The sequence below is a fragment of the Dermacentor albipictus genome, chromosome 1 (genome assembly GCF_038994185.2).
Source record: "Dermacentor albipictus isolate Rhodes 1998 colony chromosome 1, USDA_Dalb.pri_finalv2, whole genome shotgun sequence".
Classification (NCBI taxonomy): Eukaryota; Metazoa; Arthropoda; class Arachnida; order Ixodida; family Ixodidae; genus Dermacentor; species Dermacentor albipictus.
In genome coordinates, this window is record NC_091821.1 from 326,989,159 (window position 1) to 327,006,189 (window position 17,031).

General features: G+C 44.1%; 1 protein-coding gene across 2 annotated transcripts in view; it reads right to left on the reverse strand.

Annotated features, from left to right (window-relative positions):
- LOC135909244 (igLON family member 5-like) overlaps positions 1 to 17,031 on the reverse strand; it is a 351,641-nt gene that overhangs the window by 286,781 nt on the left and 47,829 nt on the right. Inside the window, exon 1 of one of the 2 annotated variants that reach the window (XM_065441127.1) lies at positions 10,371 to 10,455. The exons of the other annotated variant lie outside the window; for it this stretch is intronic. The gene's annotated coding sequence lies outside the window, so the exon portion shown is untranslated. Of the gene's footprint in view, positions 1 to 10,370; positions 10,456 to 17,031 lie in introns of those variants that run through there. 2 annotated transcript variants of the gene reach the window in all.

The following is a 17,031-nucleotide window of genomic DNA, read 5'->3' on the forward strand; positions in this document are numbered from 1 at the left end:
ATACAATATTTTCTTTCTTTTTTTCATCATCATGATACACGGCTTCGTCGTTGTTTCCTGAATCTTGAGGATGGGAACCAATTCACCCGGTCCAGGTTGTATCACCGTCAACAGATATCCCGTATCATCGAGCGAGATTGAGGCGACGATGTTATTCACGCAACTAGAATGTTATTCAAGAACACGTCTTTCATTTTAGTGACTGCATGATTATGCAACATCACAAAGCTGATGGCAAAAATATTGGAAAAATATAGCGTTGCTGCATTGCTGTGTAGTTACTAGTGAACCAGTCTTCGGCGTCAGCTCTTGCCGTGTAGTTACTAGTGAACCAGTCTTTGGCATCAGCTCATTTGAGTTAGGGTAAATGAAATAAGATCTCAAAACTATATCTTATTTCTGCATTTTCGATATACCAGGTTATTCATCTGTAACCTTTATTTCATCGAGCCATCCTTTTCCTAACCTAACAATTACCACCTATGTAAGCACGACAACACTTCTCATACTTTCAATGCACTTTCGCAATCCCAAATATCACACGTCATGCTTCTCTCGATTATGTCGTCATAGCGATTCCTTCTTTCCTTGCGACATTTCAATTGTAAAACCGGTGCGCCAACTGAAGAAATGTAATTTCACAGGCAGGCGGTTCAAAATAAAAATCGGTGACTCTCATCTGCCGACCCGATGCACTGGTCGGTAACCACCACACTAAGAACACATGCCAAAATCCAGTCGTTGCCACACGGTGGCAGTTTCGCAACTAGAAAGATTGCAAGGCCGTACTCATGAGCGAGGAAAATAGAGAGCTACCAGTGTGCTCATGCTCACTGTTTGAAAGTTTCCAGGGTTCAATGACCGTCTTAGACGATGCACTAAGCTTAGTGTTCTGCAGCGCGTCAAAGCACTGTAGTGACGGGCGACAGCAGGGAGCATTATACTGGCGCCATAACAGGCACGCCAGTATACCGCGTCAGAATTAGTTGTAGATGAAATTCAGTGGCAGTAAAAGGAGTTCTAATAAACGGGACTTCCAACCTAAGCAACGAAGTCAGGTATCCCATTCGTCGTCATACTTGAAAAGTGTCCTTCGAGGCACGCTAATGTAACAACTTGAGAAACGTAAGCTTCTTGCGACAACACCACTGGGACAGGAAAGGTGTCTCTGACATTCTGAATATATTTTAATGTGGCTTTTGTGAACTGAACACCAGTGTGATAGAAACTGCCTTTTTGCGCAGCTTATTTGCTCTCTCTCTCTCTCTCTCTCTCAATATATATATATATATATATATATATATATATATATAGAGAGAGAGAGAGAGAGAGAGAGAGAGAGAGAGAGAGCCAAAATAAGTGGCAGCATTACGTGATCCTCAAGGCAGTCTTAAGAAGAGAAAATATTATTACGGGGTTGATCATGTCGAACGCTCATGTTGAGCCATTTGGCATCCCCCGAAAATTAAGCTCCCCATTTCAAAAGCTCTTTCCGAACGCAAGTTGAAATAGCACTTGCGTTTTAGGATCCACGCACATAACATATATTGTGTGTTTATTGCTTGATGCCTTCTACTTCAGTAGTACTTAGTTGTGTAACATAGACGGATGTATGAAATGTATTCGCTGTATTGGCTTTATAAAAATAAACTTGGCGTGTACAGTTATGCTGTCAAAGAGATGGGCAGCCATGACGAATGTAATTCATAATTATGGGGCAAATTCAAAGATAATGACCCCAAATGAATGATGAATCCTCTTATTAGATAAAGAAAGTTCCGCAGCAAGCAGAAAATAATGGTAAGTTAGTTTCTGTTTCACCCGTCTTGTACCCCTTGACGCTCCCGTAATTTTCAGTATACTACTAGCAATCTGATTTTCGAATTTGCAACGATGAGCGAAACAATGACGCGAATAGCTGTGTGCCAGCTAACAAAGCTTTGATGAGAGCTAGTAGTTAGACGTCAAGCACGGTAGTCACGTTCATATGTGATAGTGCGTTAGAACGTGAACTTCTCCAATACTGTCAACACAGTGCGAAACCAAGAGTCCAATTCCAAGCCATCATTTATGTCGGTACACACAAATGTTGTTCCTCGATCTTATCTTTCCCCCTTACTCATTTATGTATGGTTCATTTTGTTCCTTTTGCGTTACTAAAACTCCACTGCTGGCGTAGGATCTAAGGATATATCAACGACGCCGGCTCAACTACGACACCTTTCTAGACGAGCCTAGCGTTGTCTATCTAGTGAACATTCCAATCTCCTAACTGCGGATTACGGAGTGCCTAGCAATTTCTTCGCAAAGTAGAAAAAAAAGAGAACACAGAAACTTGCTGCAGAATCCTGCCGCATTATGAATATTTTCGTTGTGCACCTACTCTCACGGCTGACTTAATCATTTAATCGCAGAAGCTTAGGAACCGGATCGAAGGGCGTATGGGGTCTCCTCTTCCCGGACGAAGGCTTAGACTAAAAGCTCGCTACGTCCTAATCCGGCTAGCGTCCCTCCGGGCGCTAGACGAGGTATTCCACTCCAACCTTCCGGGCACACGCAATTCGGCGGACGATAACACCTTTGCGATGAGCAAGAAATGGTGGCGCGCCCGGTGACGGAACACGGGTGTCGACGTTACACCGTCTTGCGAGAAGTCGGTAGAAGGCTGGCCAACAGTTCACTACATCGTTCACACAGTGAGACTGCCGCCGTACTATGCTGCTTCGTCATTTACGAGAAAAAAAAAAGAAGACGACTACATGTTGAGATTGGTCAACGGCCTTCACAGGGCACTTTTTCCTTGCGCAACCTGCCCAATAGTGGCACTGAAGGGCAGCGCTGAAACGACATAATCGCACGTACTTCGTCTGCCTTTGTGCTTGACAATATAATGCACGTTTCCTACCCTCGCAAAAGCAGCGCCTCAATATCGAAGGTAAAGGGATCCAATGGACCGAAAACATTGTTGTTACCCATTGCTTCAATGCTCAAGTGATGACGTGTAACTTATTTCACTCTTCGTTCCTTGCGGTTCGCCGCACTGTGATTCAGCAGCGTTGTCGGCTCGCAGCGCCCAGTATATCTCACTTATTGTATGGCAAACAACTGGAGTGTCGAAAAGCTTGATACTCGGTCGAACAGGCCACATAACGCTTCCACTGCGCGAGATTTCAGCGGCGTGCATGCGATGTCACAGAAGCTTAGATTTCTGAACAGTTATGATTAAGTGAACAAGTCTCGGTGGGTTTCCTAAATATCAGTATCGGAAAAATATTCGCCAACCACGGTAGCGTAGCCGCTGTGGCATTGCGTTGCTGAGCTCCGGGTGGCGGCTTCGATGCCGGTCGAGGCAGCGCGGGTGAAATGTAAAAATGCTCATGTGGTTAGATTTCAGTGCGCGTTAAAGAACCCCAGGGGGTCAAGAGTATTTCGGAGTCCCACTACGACGTTCCTCATAATGAGAGCGCAGTTTTGGCGACTAAGATCCCAGAGTTTCAATGCGTTTTTGTTATGGTGCCGCTGTGTGCCATTTTTTCCTTCTTTTTAGCAAACACAAGCTTGCCACATAATATAAGGGTGAGGGCTGCTTCACGACTTCGCTTGTGCTTTTTGACTGGAATACGTCTCATTTTTGTTTGTTTGTCCACAGCATTCTAGTTCATCTCCTTCTTTTCTGCGGAAGTACACGTCATTTTTCTAGGAGAAATAGCGAGAATATAGGAAGTTTCTGAAGTATCATTCTTTATGGGACAATCTAGTTTAGCTCCAATATACTTTGCCGTGATAAAGCACCACTAAGAGGAGTTGAACATCTTATGAAGTCGCTAGCAAAAGTAAACCGATGCCTTCCTTTTTATGTCCTGCCTCGTGAATCAAAATAAACGTCACACTAGCCTTTCACTCTGTGTTTTTCAAAACGAAGCGTTCTTTTCCTTTGCATCTCGGCATAGCTCGTGAACGTTGTAGTGCATAAACATAAGCACTGCTTGACATTAACGTTGTGACCTTGTGCAGTACGTAAGAAATAACGTCTTATGACATCAGTTTGCATGACCAATAACATGAAAATAAATGCAATTGTATGAACGTCATTCAGTTGCGCATCGTTTAATTAACTGCTCTTCCTTCAAATATACCAACTTGTGCATTGAGTTTTCATGTTTCTTGTTTCATAACAGTTTGCGTTTGTAGAGGCAAGTATTTAGATTAGATGAATGCGGGCTTTTATTTTGCCGCGGTGGAATTCCCGATGCTTGCCCAACTCTCTTCCTTTGTTTTTTTTTTAATTTTTCTTCTTTTTTGAATTCAGCAGTGGGCTCTCAGAAGCTACTGCAAAGGCCTGCGCATTGCGATCAAAGAGCTTTTTAACACATGAAAACAGTATTTATAAGTGGACTACTTAAGCACTACCTTAAGCCTTAAGCAATACAAAATCATAAAATGTACTTCACATTCCCAAAAATAGGTGCGCCAAAGCTCCGAGTTTTATTTATTTTATCTCTAAAGTGACGCTCCCTACGCTTCATCGGTAGAATTCTGCCAATTAATTCCACCGGGATATTGTATCTCTCTGCACGACGTACCGACAATTTCACGGCTTCATATATTTGCATAAGGATACCTTTTTATTATGAACGCACTATTGCCGAAGAAATAGTGCCAGTATCTCCACACCAATAAACTGCTGAGTGAACGAAAGGGCGATAAAAAAACGAAATAGTGGGTACATTACTGCGATAAAGCTAGCTCACGAAGTAATATTTGCAGCCGAGTGGAAAGTGAACCTGGTAATAGGAACGCGAGAATACTGCTGTAAACGAGGGGTACAACCATGTCTTTTTTTATTTAATCAGCATCGGCAACAGCCCATTTCTTGCCAACTGCAGGGTGAAAGCTACTTCCAGAAATCTGCAATAAAATATTTCTTGCACCACCTGGTACCGTCTTACGCCTGCAATTTCATCACACACCTTAGAACTCCACCGTGCTCAGCTGCGAATTCCTTTTCTTTGCAGTCACGTGTTTTACCGAAACCGAAATACCGTGATCAAGTAATCTCAGTTAAAATGTTGTTGGAAAGTGGGAAATCTGTGACGCCATCATTTGACTTCCGCCACCCAAAATGCAACCCCTCCTCCGTCCTTTATGTATTTGTGAGATTTGACTTGGTGGCGTCTTACCTCTCCGCAATAGTATGCCTAAATTTAATTTGCCAAGATGAGCGAAAGCTTTTATTTCAGCATGTGTAAAAACAATTGCTGAAATATCATCTGTGCACATGCCGAGCGCTTGATCAATTGCGTCTAATGTGCGCTTGATCAATTGGGCGTCTTTCACACAAACCACTCCAAGAGTCAGGAATTTAACATAGCAAAAATAAAATAAATAACACTTGCCCCATGTACTCAAGGCAGGTCTCCCGTGATACAACATTTCTTTATTTAACTAGGAAGATGCGGGGAACACGGTGGCTGGGACTACGGCGAAGTAAACACGTATCAGCCGCAGGATACACAATTTTGCGGTTAACATACGCTAAAGATGGAATTAAACACATCAATACACGACTGCCTCGTATCTCTTAGGTGTTAATAATGCACTTTGGTATCTTTATCGCAATTGTACCATCGCATCATTTATTTAATAATCAAACTGACACGCAACACTGTCACTTCACTATGCTTAATATGTTGCAATGCTGCGAAGACGTGTCATATAGTATACAGCAACGCGGTGTGGAGCATGCTCTACTGCACATGGTTATTTCCTTGTTAGCACCAGCGCTCACTTGAGCTGCCCGCTTTTATTTTGGTTTAATCCATTATTCAGCCTCCTATATTATTCACCATACCAAGCATATACCTGAGCATGTATACGAATGCCTTACTTTTTTATTTTATTTTCCTATTACATAGATTGTACTAGGTCATGAAGCGTACCACGACATTTTATTTATATAGTTTCGCCTTCCGATGCTAGATGCCCGGTTAGCTTACTGTTTCTTGATTTTAACTATATTTGCTTTTCTGCTGGTCTGCACCAATAGAAGTAGTCATAAGCATAAGTATCTGAGGTAACAGATGCGTGCACATACTCGTTATTTCAATAAACAATACAGCAATTCCTTAAGTACTGATACGTTGAAAACAAGCGTCAGCCGGGAGGTGAACCTCTGAGTCGCCCGCATAAATTTGCAAGTGCGATCGCTGGCAGGTGTTGCAGATCTCACGGAGGTTACTGAGTTGTACAACGTTCACACCAGCACCGTTATGGGAAGGCGCGACGCCGGCTACACCAGCGGCCTCCCGTTCTACAAGAGTTCTTAACGAAGCCGATAAGTAATTACTAGTTACAAAGTGTGCATTTCATTACACGCGCTTTGCGACTGCAGTTAACGCTCACAGCGGGTCTGCCGGATTCCTGCAAACTTTCATCACTATACAATTTCTACCACGCGCGTGGAGATCGTTTGAAATTAAGCCGCACACTCCTTCTGCCGCCATTCATCTGGAGTCTGGCAATTAATTACGAGGCATTACGTTCTTTCCAGGCAAGTTTTTGAGCTCCCGTCTGTCCTTGCAGAACATGTGATCGGATGATGCAAAGTTTCAGTTCTGTACATGTGCCTGTAGAAATCCCTGAATATCGCGCACACACGCGATAAATCATAGACGGCTGGGCGAATAATGCAAGCGAATGCCGCTAAACAATCACTTACTGGGACGCACGTGTCGAGCGCCACAAAACATGGTAAATTGTGAGGACAGATAAAGCAAAGCGTGGGAATTTAGCGGACACGGTTGCAAGCTCACCTAGGCACATTTGAGCAGCGTTCTAGAGTTAACTGCAGCTCATCTTTTTTTTTTTTTGAGTGTATGTCCTGGACGAGAGCAGAAGCTTTAATTAAGGAAACCCTATTATGCACTCGCTTTGTTGACCGTGAATGAAAATATTAGCTTAAACAAAAAAGAAAGCACATGCCACTTGTCTTATCTAAAAAAACATCTGTTGCTGTATTTCGCCTTTTCAGGTTCTTAAATATATCGTAATCGCTCTGCAATAATGATAAAAAAACGCGATTAAAAGGGCTGTCATTTTTGTGGATGCATCTTTTGTCTTCGTGAAAAGATTTCTTGCGCTTTCGCATTGAAGTACGAAACTCACAAAGAGAGAGAGATAGAGAGAATGGCAAAGGAAATACAGGGAGGTTAACCAGAGGTTATTTCCGGTTGGCTACCCTGTACCGGGAGAGGGCAAAGTACGAAACTCAGGTTTACTCAGTACAGACACGGGATAACGCTAGACTAGCAAGGCGGCAGAAAAAATATGCACTGTGCTCAAGCTGCATACTGAACCGCGTTAACATAGATTCAAAACAAAGATTTTATAGCTGGGCGTAACTGCGTCCGCTTGTCGCTAGTTGTAGTTGAGTTTCCAATATCGTGTGCCATAAAATAATGTGCTTGTTGGCGTATTTAAAAGTATGCAAGTAAGCTTACTTCACATAATTCACCTATTATAATATTGACTGCTCCTCTCGCAGATTCGTAGGAAAATCATGGCGGCAATGACACCATTCCCTGTATGTAAAATGCCGTGATAAACCTGATTTCTTGGTTACATAGTACTAAAACTATCAAAATCAGATAACACATGTCTTGACAGCCAAACAGGGGCATCAGGTACAATGCTTACTAACATGTGTATTTCACACCACGCCAAGGTTCCGCATCAAGCATTGTGGAAATATCGTAGCCCATATGCGCGTTTCGCCGCGCAGTGCATGCAAATGAAGTCCGAACCCATGACGTACGTAGCTTTTTTAGATTACAGTATGTGCAATTAGTTGTGCATTTAGCCGAACTATGCGCTTACTCCAGTATGCGCATCTGGACGTGAAGTGCATGTAAATGAAATCCAAATCCACGACGTAAGTAGCTTTTTCTTTAATTACAGTATGCGCATTTAGCCGTGCATTTAGCTGTGAATTTAGCCGCGCATTTAGCCAGACTTTGCGCTTAGTCCAGTGTGCACATTTGGGCTTGGAGTGCATGCAAATGAAGTCGAACTCCACGACATAAGTAGTTTTTTTAAATTACAGTATGCGCATTTAGCCCGGAATTTAGCCGTGCATTTAGCAAGACTATCCGCTTAGTCTAGTATGCGCATTTGGCCGTGCACTGTTTGCAAATAAAGTCCAAACCCACGATGCACATAGCTTTTTTTTTAAATTACAGCATGCGCATTTAGAGGTGCATTCACCCGGACTATGCGCTTAGTCCAGTATGCGCATTTCGACGTGCGGTGCGTGCAGATGAAGTCCGAACCCATGACTTACATAGGTTTCCTTAAATTGCAAGTGGGACCTGCAGTGCACCTCAAGGAAACAAGTTTATTTCGTCTAGCCTACTAAAAAGATTGAAATAAATTGACTGCTGCACCGCTATGGAGAAAAAAAAGTATAGTTTGTCATTTTGGAACTTAAGAAAAGATGGTCGGTGTAATACAAGCTACCGACAAGTAAGAAGACATAGAAAAAAAATTGTGGCCTATCTATATGCGTGTGCTCATTATAATACCACGTACATTTCTTCTCTCGTGCCGATACCTCCGACCGCGCTGGCTCAGTGTATGTGACTAAAAGAGTCATATGCAATACCCACGTGTGCATTTCACCCACTAACCTTCTGTCTGCCATTATATTGCTTTTTTAGCAGAGCTGCAACATAAGATAAACCATGTTCGAGTATCGACTGCCCCTTTTTTTGGTGGAAGCCCACAAACACAAGCTTCGGTTGATATAATTCCTCATATGAGAGCGACCATCAGAAATCGATAATGCAGGGACCTTATCCAGAAAGTTGTCGTTTTGGCTACAAGTTGAGAGAGAAGAGAGGAGAAAAGAGAGGTAATAGACGTAGAAAGAGAACACGCGGCTAAATACATGCGGACAGCGCTAGGCAGTCAAGAAACTATTTTCATAATTAGCAAGAGTGTTTTACTGTTTAAAATAGTTGCCCAACTAAAGGCGCCACCGGTAATCGTTGGAATCAAGACGTAGTGCTAGCTGCGCATACTGAGGCTTGTCTCCTGAGCATGGTTTCATCACAAGAGCCATGTGTGCATTGTTCATGTCATACTACAAGCAACCTAAGCTTGCACACAATGTATGAAAAAGAACAAAACAAAGAAGACCGCGCTGCCATTACTTACGCAAACTGTCTTGCAGGAAAGCTAACTTTGCAATTATGGAAATGGTCTCTCTGAAGAAGCACTTTAGGCCTCCCTGCCTAGTGGGCCGACTAATGGTAGAGACGGTATTTGAGTAACGCCTGAGAGAACTGCGAACGCTTATTCATTCGTCTCGTTAAGTGCGAGAGTGATTGTCTTCTTAAGTAATACTCAGATAGAGAGAGACAGTAGCACGATAAGTATTTAGTTTTGTCTCCGCAGCTACAATCATCGCGTGCAGCACTGGCATATGTACTAGCTGAATATCTTTTCATGAGGGCGAATCCTAACCTCCGCCGCTATAGAAAGATGCCCTACATCGGAATAGAGCAGACAATGGTCGAAAGTGCCATTAAGGATTCAGTTAGCGCAGCCTAGTTTGCCTTATACTCTGTGTATTCGACTGTGCTGATGAAGGTGCGTGCTAGATATGAAAACTGCTTCTCCGTATGTGTCTTAGAGAGTGGTGTCTAGTGGTGATTAGAGAGAGGTGCGTGCTAGAAATGAAAACTGCTTCTCTGTATATGTCTTAGAGAGTGGTGTCGATAAAAGCAGTTGCCTCGTTCACGTGAAGTTTGATCATCCTTGTCTAACAAATTGTTGCTTGTGATCTCGCAGGGGCATTGGTAACCATCAAATGTACGTTGACATTCTCTTTTTCTGCTCTCTTTTTCATTTACTAGGTAGTAAAGTTCTGTAGTTTCCCATGTCCATTTGTCATGAGTTCCAAGTCACAGGACCAACACCACAAATTGTAAAACCGGCCTTGTGTCACAAACACGCCCCATTTTCAAGCATTGCCGACGACAGTGAATGGAAGAGCACTGCACAGAGCCATGAATACTTGACATTGGGCACAAATGGGTAGCCATAAAGATGGCTTAAATTGTGAGGAAATAATTAGATTGAGGATAATCTGAAACACAACTTAGGCATGTCTATAATGTTACTGCGATAGCAATTAAGTGAACACTCCAAGCGCATTTTTGCCGTCGCCGTGATGTTTCGTATAAAATGCAAGGGCGACAACACCATCACCGGGCGTCGCATGCTGCATGTGCGAGTGAAATCCCGCGAGGGAAGCCGACGAATGCTGCTCAATCTGGCGCGCGAACGAAGAAGGCGGAGAGCAAACGCACCGTGTTTCGTCGCGCGGAAAGCCTTGTACAGGAGATGTGTACGGACGGCGCTGTGCTCCGGCAGGAACAGCGCATTTCGCGACCGGGCGCAAGGGAAACTCACGATCACGGCTCACTCTAGCGCGCCATATAAGGAGGCAATCGGGGAGGCAGCGCGGGAGGGAGGGCAGCTTCGACTCCGTCAGCAAGTACGTACTTTGTACGACCGCGCGCGGACGCGCGCGCCATATATGGCCGTATATTGCGAGTGATCTGCACACGCCTCGCACCTTTGTTAGCGCTGTGTTCTCGCCGCTCTTGTGTTGAAGTGATAGACCGAACGAAAGTCACTTCGCTCGCTGCTGTTGTTGCGCTTGTTCACACCAGCGTTTTGAGAGCGAGTGTCCGCGCTCATTTATTTATTTAGAAATACTGTCAACCCTCAGTTGAGGGTCATAACAGGGAGGGATGTTACATATACGTTCATACAAAACAGCCAGATACAAAAGAAATATGCACATACACTACAGTGTCCTACGGATACAATACAAGATACTATATACAGACTGTAAGGCATGTATTCAAATGTTCAACCAGCTGCCGCACGCACACAAACAGAAAAAGAGAAAAAAAAGAAAAGAAAAACACTTTACAATATCCACATATCATATCATCGAGTGTGATGTGTTCATGTTTGTGAACATTGACACCATGCTTGTTAATTCATCTAGCAAGCGACTATTACCAAGGTTATGTGGCCGATAAAACTATCATCCTTATTTGGTACTGGCTGTGCACATATTTGCTTGCGCAATTGATGCTTCGCCTTGCAGGAGAAGCTGCGACTTCTTATTACTAAATAAAGTAAATATCAGCAAAAATATTTTATTATTTCGAAATAGCCAGTGCAAGAGCCATATACATCGTAGAAAACTTAAGTCTTAATATTGTCAACGAAGTCAATATTTAATCGAATCCACTGCAGTTAGGTTTAGTACTATCCACAGGGCGTCATTTCTCTACAAAGGCACATATAAAATTGCTTTGAGAGCGTGCATGATACTATGTAACCTCTTCAATTAAGAGCCAAGTCCCCGACCAAGTGATTCAGATACGTCCATACGTCCATACGTTACGTCCAATACTGGGATCACTCTAACTTGTCTTAAAGCAGCTCTGACTGGCGCATTAATAAAAAACACGTTTAGTTCATTTCCGTCTTCCACATATTAGTTATATCCCGGTGACGTTTATTTCTTTATCTTTTTTTTTCATTGTTGAGCTTTCAGTGTACACCGAATAATGTGACCGAGAAGGAATAGTGCTGCTGTTCAAGGGCGGACCTAGCCTTGTAAATGTTGCCGGCAGTCACTCTGCCAGAACGAATTGAGGTACAGCCACCCGTCAGAACACATATAGAACAGACTAAAGGCGAGGACTAATTTGGAGCCGGACGTGGTCATCCGTCTCACTGAGCGCTGCTCTCCCGGCCACACGACTCACCACTCACACTCCAACTGTGCATCTCGGAAGAAGTTGAGGAGGCGCTGAAACACCTTGCTCCTAAATATCCCTTCTTCTTGCGGTAACAAAATATCAGTTGCGTTTCTATGCAAGGACATTGCTAGCATGTGTCCACCTATTCATATTTACGTCCCCTATCGAATTCAGGGCACTCTGATGATACATTGCCAATATTCGATATACGTTTACGGTGCATGCACGACGCTGACGCACTAAGTCTGATCTTAGACGACCCCGCTGTAGTTTGCGCGCATCCCGCGTGGTTGCCATAGGAGAAGGCGGCTTCGGTTCTGTATGGTACCTTTGACACACAAGCTCGGTGCGCTGGAGACCACATTAAAGGGAAGGTACCTCAAATCGCCGGCTTGATCACTTGTCCATTTCTTTTTGTCCTGAAGAGCCTTTTTTGCTGCCCTAAAATTGTTCAAACGAACGCCGTGCTGGCAATACCGTCAGCAGTTTCGTTGCCTATTACGCCTACATGTGAGGATGTAGGCGTAATGTAGGCACACTGAAATATTACGGTACAATCCACGAGGCCCAACTCTTTAGGAACACGTAACATACGCTCAACGCTCTTCTCTAGAAACAATCCCCGGTACAGTAACTGTAGCGCAGGTTTGCCAACCGATACACACGCGTATTTTCTACGCTACACAAAACAAAGCAGTCATAGGGGTATACGCTGTCACCATATCATGCCTGTACGTCGCAGCGTCAATGCGCAGCAGTTGTGTGGCCGTCAAAAAAGAATCGAATATAAGATATAAAGCACTTCCCAACAATGTGACGGTATAAATGTCCTTAATCATCTGAATAACCAGGGCTCAAGTGCAGTTTTTTCCACAAGGTCCAATGTGCATGCAAATCTTCTCATCAGTCAGTCTGCTACCGTCACACAAGCTTTATATTAATGACCTGGTGAAAAATAAAGAAGTGAGCTCCCTGATCGAACGCTTACAGTAACAGTCATCCCAGAGCGTGTGTGTCGTAAGATTTAGACTCTCAGTTCATCCTCTCCTGCCACTGGTACCTGCCAAGGGCTTGGATACAAGCAGACGTTTTGTTTGTCTCTTTTCTGTTTGTATTTCGCAACTTTTTGTCGTCATTATGAAGTCAACGACCCTTTTCAACTTTGCGTTATCTACGTGTCGTGTGTCATTCTTGTTTAATGACCTTCCGCAAGCTTATCTCTGTTGAGGCAGCGAAGAAACGTTACACGTTCCTCTGGTTAGTCTAAGGTTAAATAAATGCACGAGTCAACACTACGGCACGCCACTCTGAAAAATTACCGATACCACGTTACCCTCGCAGTACCATCAATGGTATAAAATAAGAACTGAAATGTAAAAGTACGCCGTATGAAGAACTCGAGCAAAGCACACACCCGAAGCCCATTTGCCATGAACAGCCGAAGTTCGCAGCAAAAAATATTATTATTGCTTCGAATCAAGCGAAGCTTCCTTATCGGTGCAGGGCTCAAATGCCCCTGCACTCAATTTGTAGAAGGAAATTGCGCCAAGCATACGCCTCTTCCGTTCCACCAAGCGATATTGTAATGAACTGCACATGCGTTCTCTGCAGTCACGTCTGCACTTCCTTTCTTTTTTTTCGTTCATATTTTCTTTCCTGTCGCTTTGTCGGTATCGCTCGCAAAACAGGATCAGCGTTCGAGCAGAACCATTAGCCGAAAAGGAAGCATGCACAGATCGCCTTATTATGAAAATTGGTTGCTGCAACATCTTAGTCTGTTTTCCGCCGAGAAACTCAGCTAAGATAAAAAGCAGACATGCGTTCTAATAGCTATTAGGAAAAGAAGTCGCACAAATCAATTATCAAAACCGGCTGGCATGATGAGCTGGTGTGTTTCATCAAAAATGAAAAGCCCGAGTGGGTTGCACAGTACATTCTTTCACGGTGATTTTTATAAAGACTGCATAGATTGCCAGAGACTCTTTTTTTGTCTGTAGATTTTTTCACTTTTGTATGTAACTGGTGGGTGAACCCCATTTGATTTTATTCAGAAAAGGTTGTTATTTTAGTGGTTACAATAGGTGTACGAAAACCGCACAAGGCTCATTCTCTTCATTGTACAGTTATTAGCCGTACCATTTCAGTCATGTTATTTCAATTTTTGCAAAACATACATCAGTGTTGCAAAATACACATTAGAGGTTTAGCTTAGGGGACACAAGCGTTGGGGTCCCCAATTCTACACGCGTATCTATGTTTAATATTTGTGTATTATTATTTATTTATACACCGCTCGTGATTATTTGTCAGTCCATCGGGTACAATAAAATAATAATAATATTTGGGGTTTTACGTGCCAAAACCACTTTCTGATTATGAGGCACGCCGTAGTGGAGGACTCCGGAAATTTAGACCACCTGGGGTTCTTTAACGTGCACCTAAATCTAAGCACACGGATGTTTTCGCATTTCACCTCCATCGAAATGCGGCCGCCGTGGCCGAGATTCGATCCCGCGACCTCGTGCTCAGCAGCCCAACACCATAGCCACTGAGCAACCACGGCGGGTCTGGTACAATAAACAATATGACCGCAAAGAAACAAGTTTAATACTAATGCACTCAATACAGTTGTGTTCTGTTCGTCTTACGCCTGTTTTTTGGCAAAACAGCATTCTGCATGTTCAATCAGCTGATGTGACCGTGTACGTTTGTTGTTATTTTCTTTTTTTGTTAACAGATGCGTTGGGACCTCCATGCCTTAAGAAAACATGCTTTTTTCATCAGAAAATGTTTCGCTTTTGCCCAGTCAAGAGAGAGCGAGAGAGAGAGAATGAAGAGGAAAGGCAGGGAGGTTAACCAGATATGAGTCTCCGGTTTGCTACCCTACACTGGGGATGGGGGATAGGGGTTAGAAAGATGACAGAGAGGAAGACGCGAAAAAAAAAAACGAACGCGCACACATGGAGACACACACACAAAAGGCGTTCTAGTTAAAGTCGTTCACACAGGCCGGTAGATCGCAAGAAGCGCAAAAGCGCTTGCACGGCCTTCTTCTGCGACGGTAGGTCCTTTCGATGTTGCAGAATTCTTTTTTCGGATAGCGGTTGGTCGTCCAGTTGGTCAAGTTCGAGGGCTTGCCCAGTCAAATTATGCATCCTGAGTATTGCGGCAAGAGCACTAACTGGTCTCGCACAGCTGATTATTCTGGCGAGTTTTCAAGACATACTATAACAATACCCTCTCCACTTATTGAATGGACGTTCTCATCTTAATCACGTTTCCGTTTTTTTTTCTCTGACGTAATGTCAGAGAATTTATATATTTAGTACAAGTGCAACATATCATCAGTTTCTTAAAATACAAGAGATATGAAATCCTTTTTTCATCGGCCTTGGTAATCTCAGCGACTGCTGCGGGCATGGTTCGGGAAAAACAACCGTTAACATCAACAACATCACAAAACATTCATGGTCTGGACACCATTTCAGCTTTTTTTATTATTTAATATGTAAAGCAACATCTTATCGGAACCAATTACTTCTCCCAAGCACGTGTGAGAATTATTACGTAGGTACGTTCACAGGAAGATTATATTAGAGTTTTAAAGAGTGAAAATTATTAAAAACCCCTTAGTAATCACGCCTACATTTTCGTTTCTATTAAATAATCTATTTACACGACACAAATAAAATAAAGTCACAGACAAGAACGATAGCTGACCTATACAGGCTTTCCAAATCAGACCTGCGAATTCCTTTCTGCAAAAAATTGAGAATGATAAAATGTGAAAGCGCGACTCAGCAAAAGCGTACAAAGAAACAGACACACAGACACAGCGCTGTCTTTGCGTGTCTGCTTCTTTCTACGGCCTTGTTCAGTCGCGCTTACACATTATATCAGGTATTCAAACCAACTAGCTCGTCAACGTGCTTTAACTAAATTAAACAGCACGGTATCGCGCGCGCACAGGCAAGCATGAACACATCTCACTCAATGACAACGGAAACTGTCTGTGAAAAAGCTGGAATTACTAATCGCGGCAGCAGCCACGAGCCAATTGAGCTCAACGCGAACAAAACGCCGAAAGCACAGCGCATAAGAAGCTACCGGCACTACGCGCACTCGGAAAACATCGCAGATCGCTTTGATGAGGCCCGCGAGGACGCGCACTTTGGCCACGTCGCAGACACTTTTCAAAAAACACGAGCGCCGGCAACGCATTCCTACAGCGTCCGCTAATGGCGTCTAATACGGCGTCCGCGATTCGCGTGGCCAACGCCGTAGTAGACGCCGCAATGTCTCCACTTTCTGATGATAGTGATCGAAAGAAAGGAGAGCGGTGGGCGAGGAGAACATCGACACACCCTGGCGACCGCCGCAGACAAACGCCCCTTCTCCCTCGCCTGACTCCCCTTGCCGTGCTCCTCAGGAGAGTGCACGCATCCGGGCCGCGTTCCTCCCTCGCGCAGGCGATATAGAACCGCGTTCGCCGGCTCACCCTCACGCGATTTCACTCATACGGAACCCCACGGCGACGGCAGAAATGCGCCTGGGGTGTCCATATAATTGCTATCGCAATAAAAATCACGCAGAAGCCCTTCTGGGAGTTGTCTAAGTATGCGTAAGCATTGCTGCACTTGCTCATCTCCACACAGCCCGGTGTCAGTATGAATGGTATGAAACTTGGTCCGACCAGTATAGAACGGCCGCCCTGCAGCGACACGAACTGCTGCGGACGGCGGCACAAAGTGAGTTGATGCCGCAAGCAAACTACGGCAGGTGGCGGCGCCAGGTGGACTGATGACGTTGCGATCATTATGAGGCGTTATCGCTTCTTCGTGCGTTATCCACCCGCGTTGAACCATAATTCAACAGTGCTCCGGCGGCGGCTGCGTATGGCGCGGCCGCGTGGGCCCTATATTTAAAGGGCTCTGCGATGGAGACAGACTCGCGGTAAAGCGAGAGGCAGCACGAAGGTGAATTCGCTCGCTGCTGCAGGACTCTCTTAAGTCAATCGACTTACGGCACCGACGGTGGACAGAATGACGGTTTTTCTCGTAGGGCATTTAAAAGCCAGTGTCGAATAATGAGCGCTAAGCTGTAGAGCTTAATTGAGGTAAGTCAACTTGGGCCCGTTCTACGATTTTACGAATGTTACACCATGTTTTACGCAAACGTGGCAGTG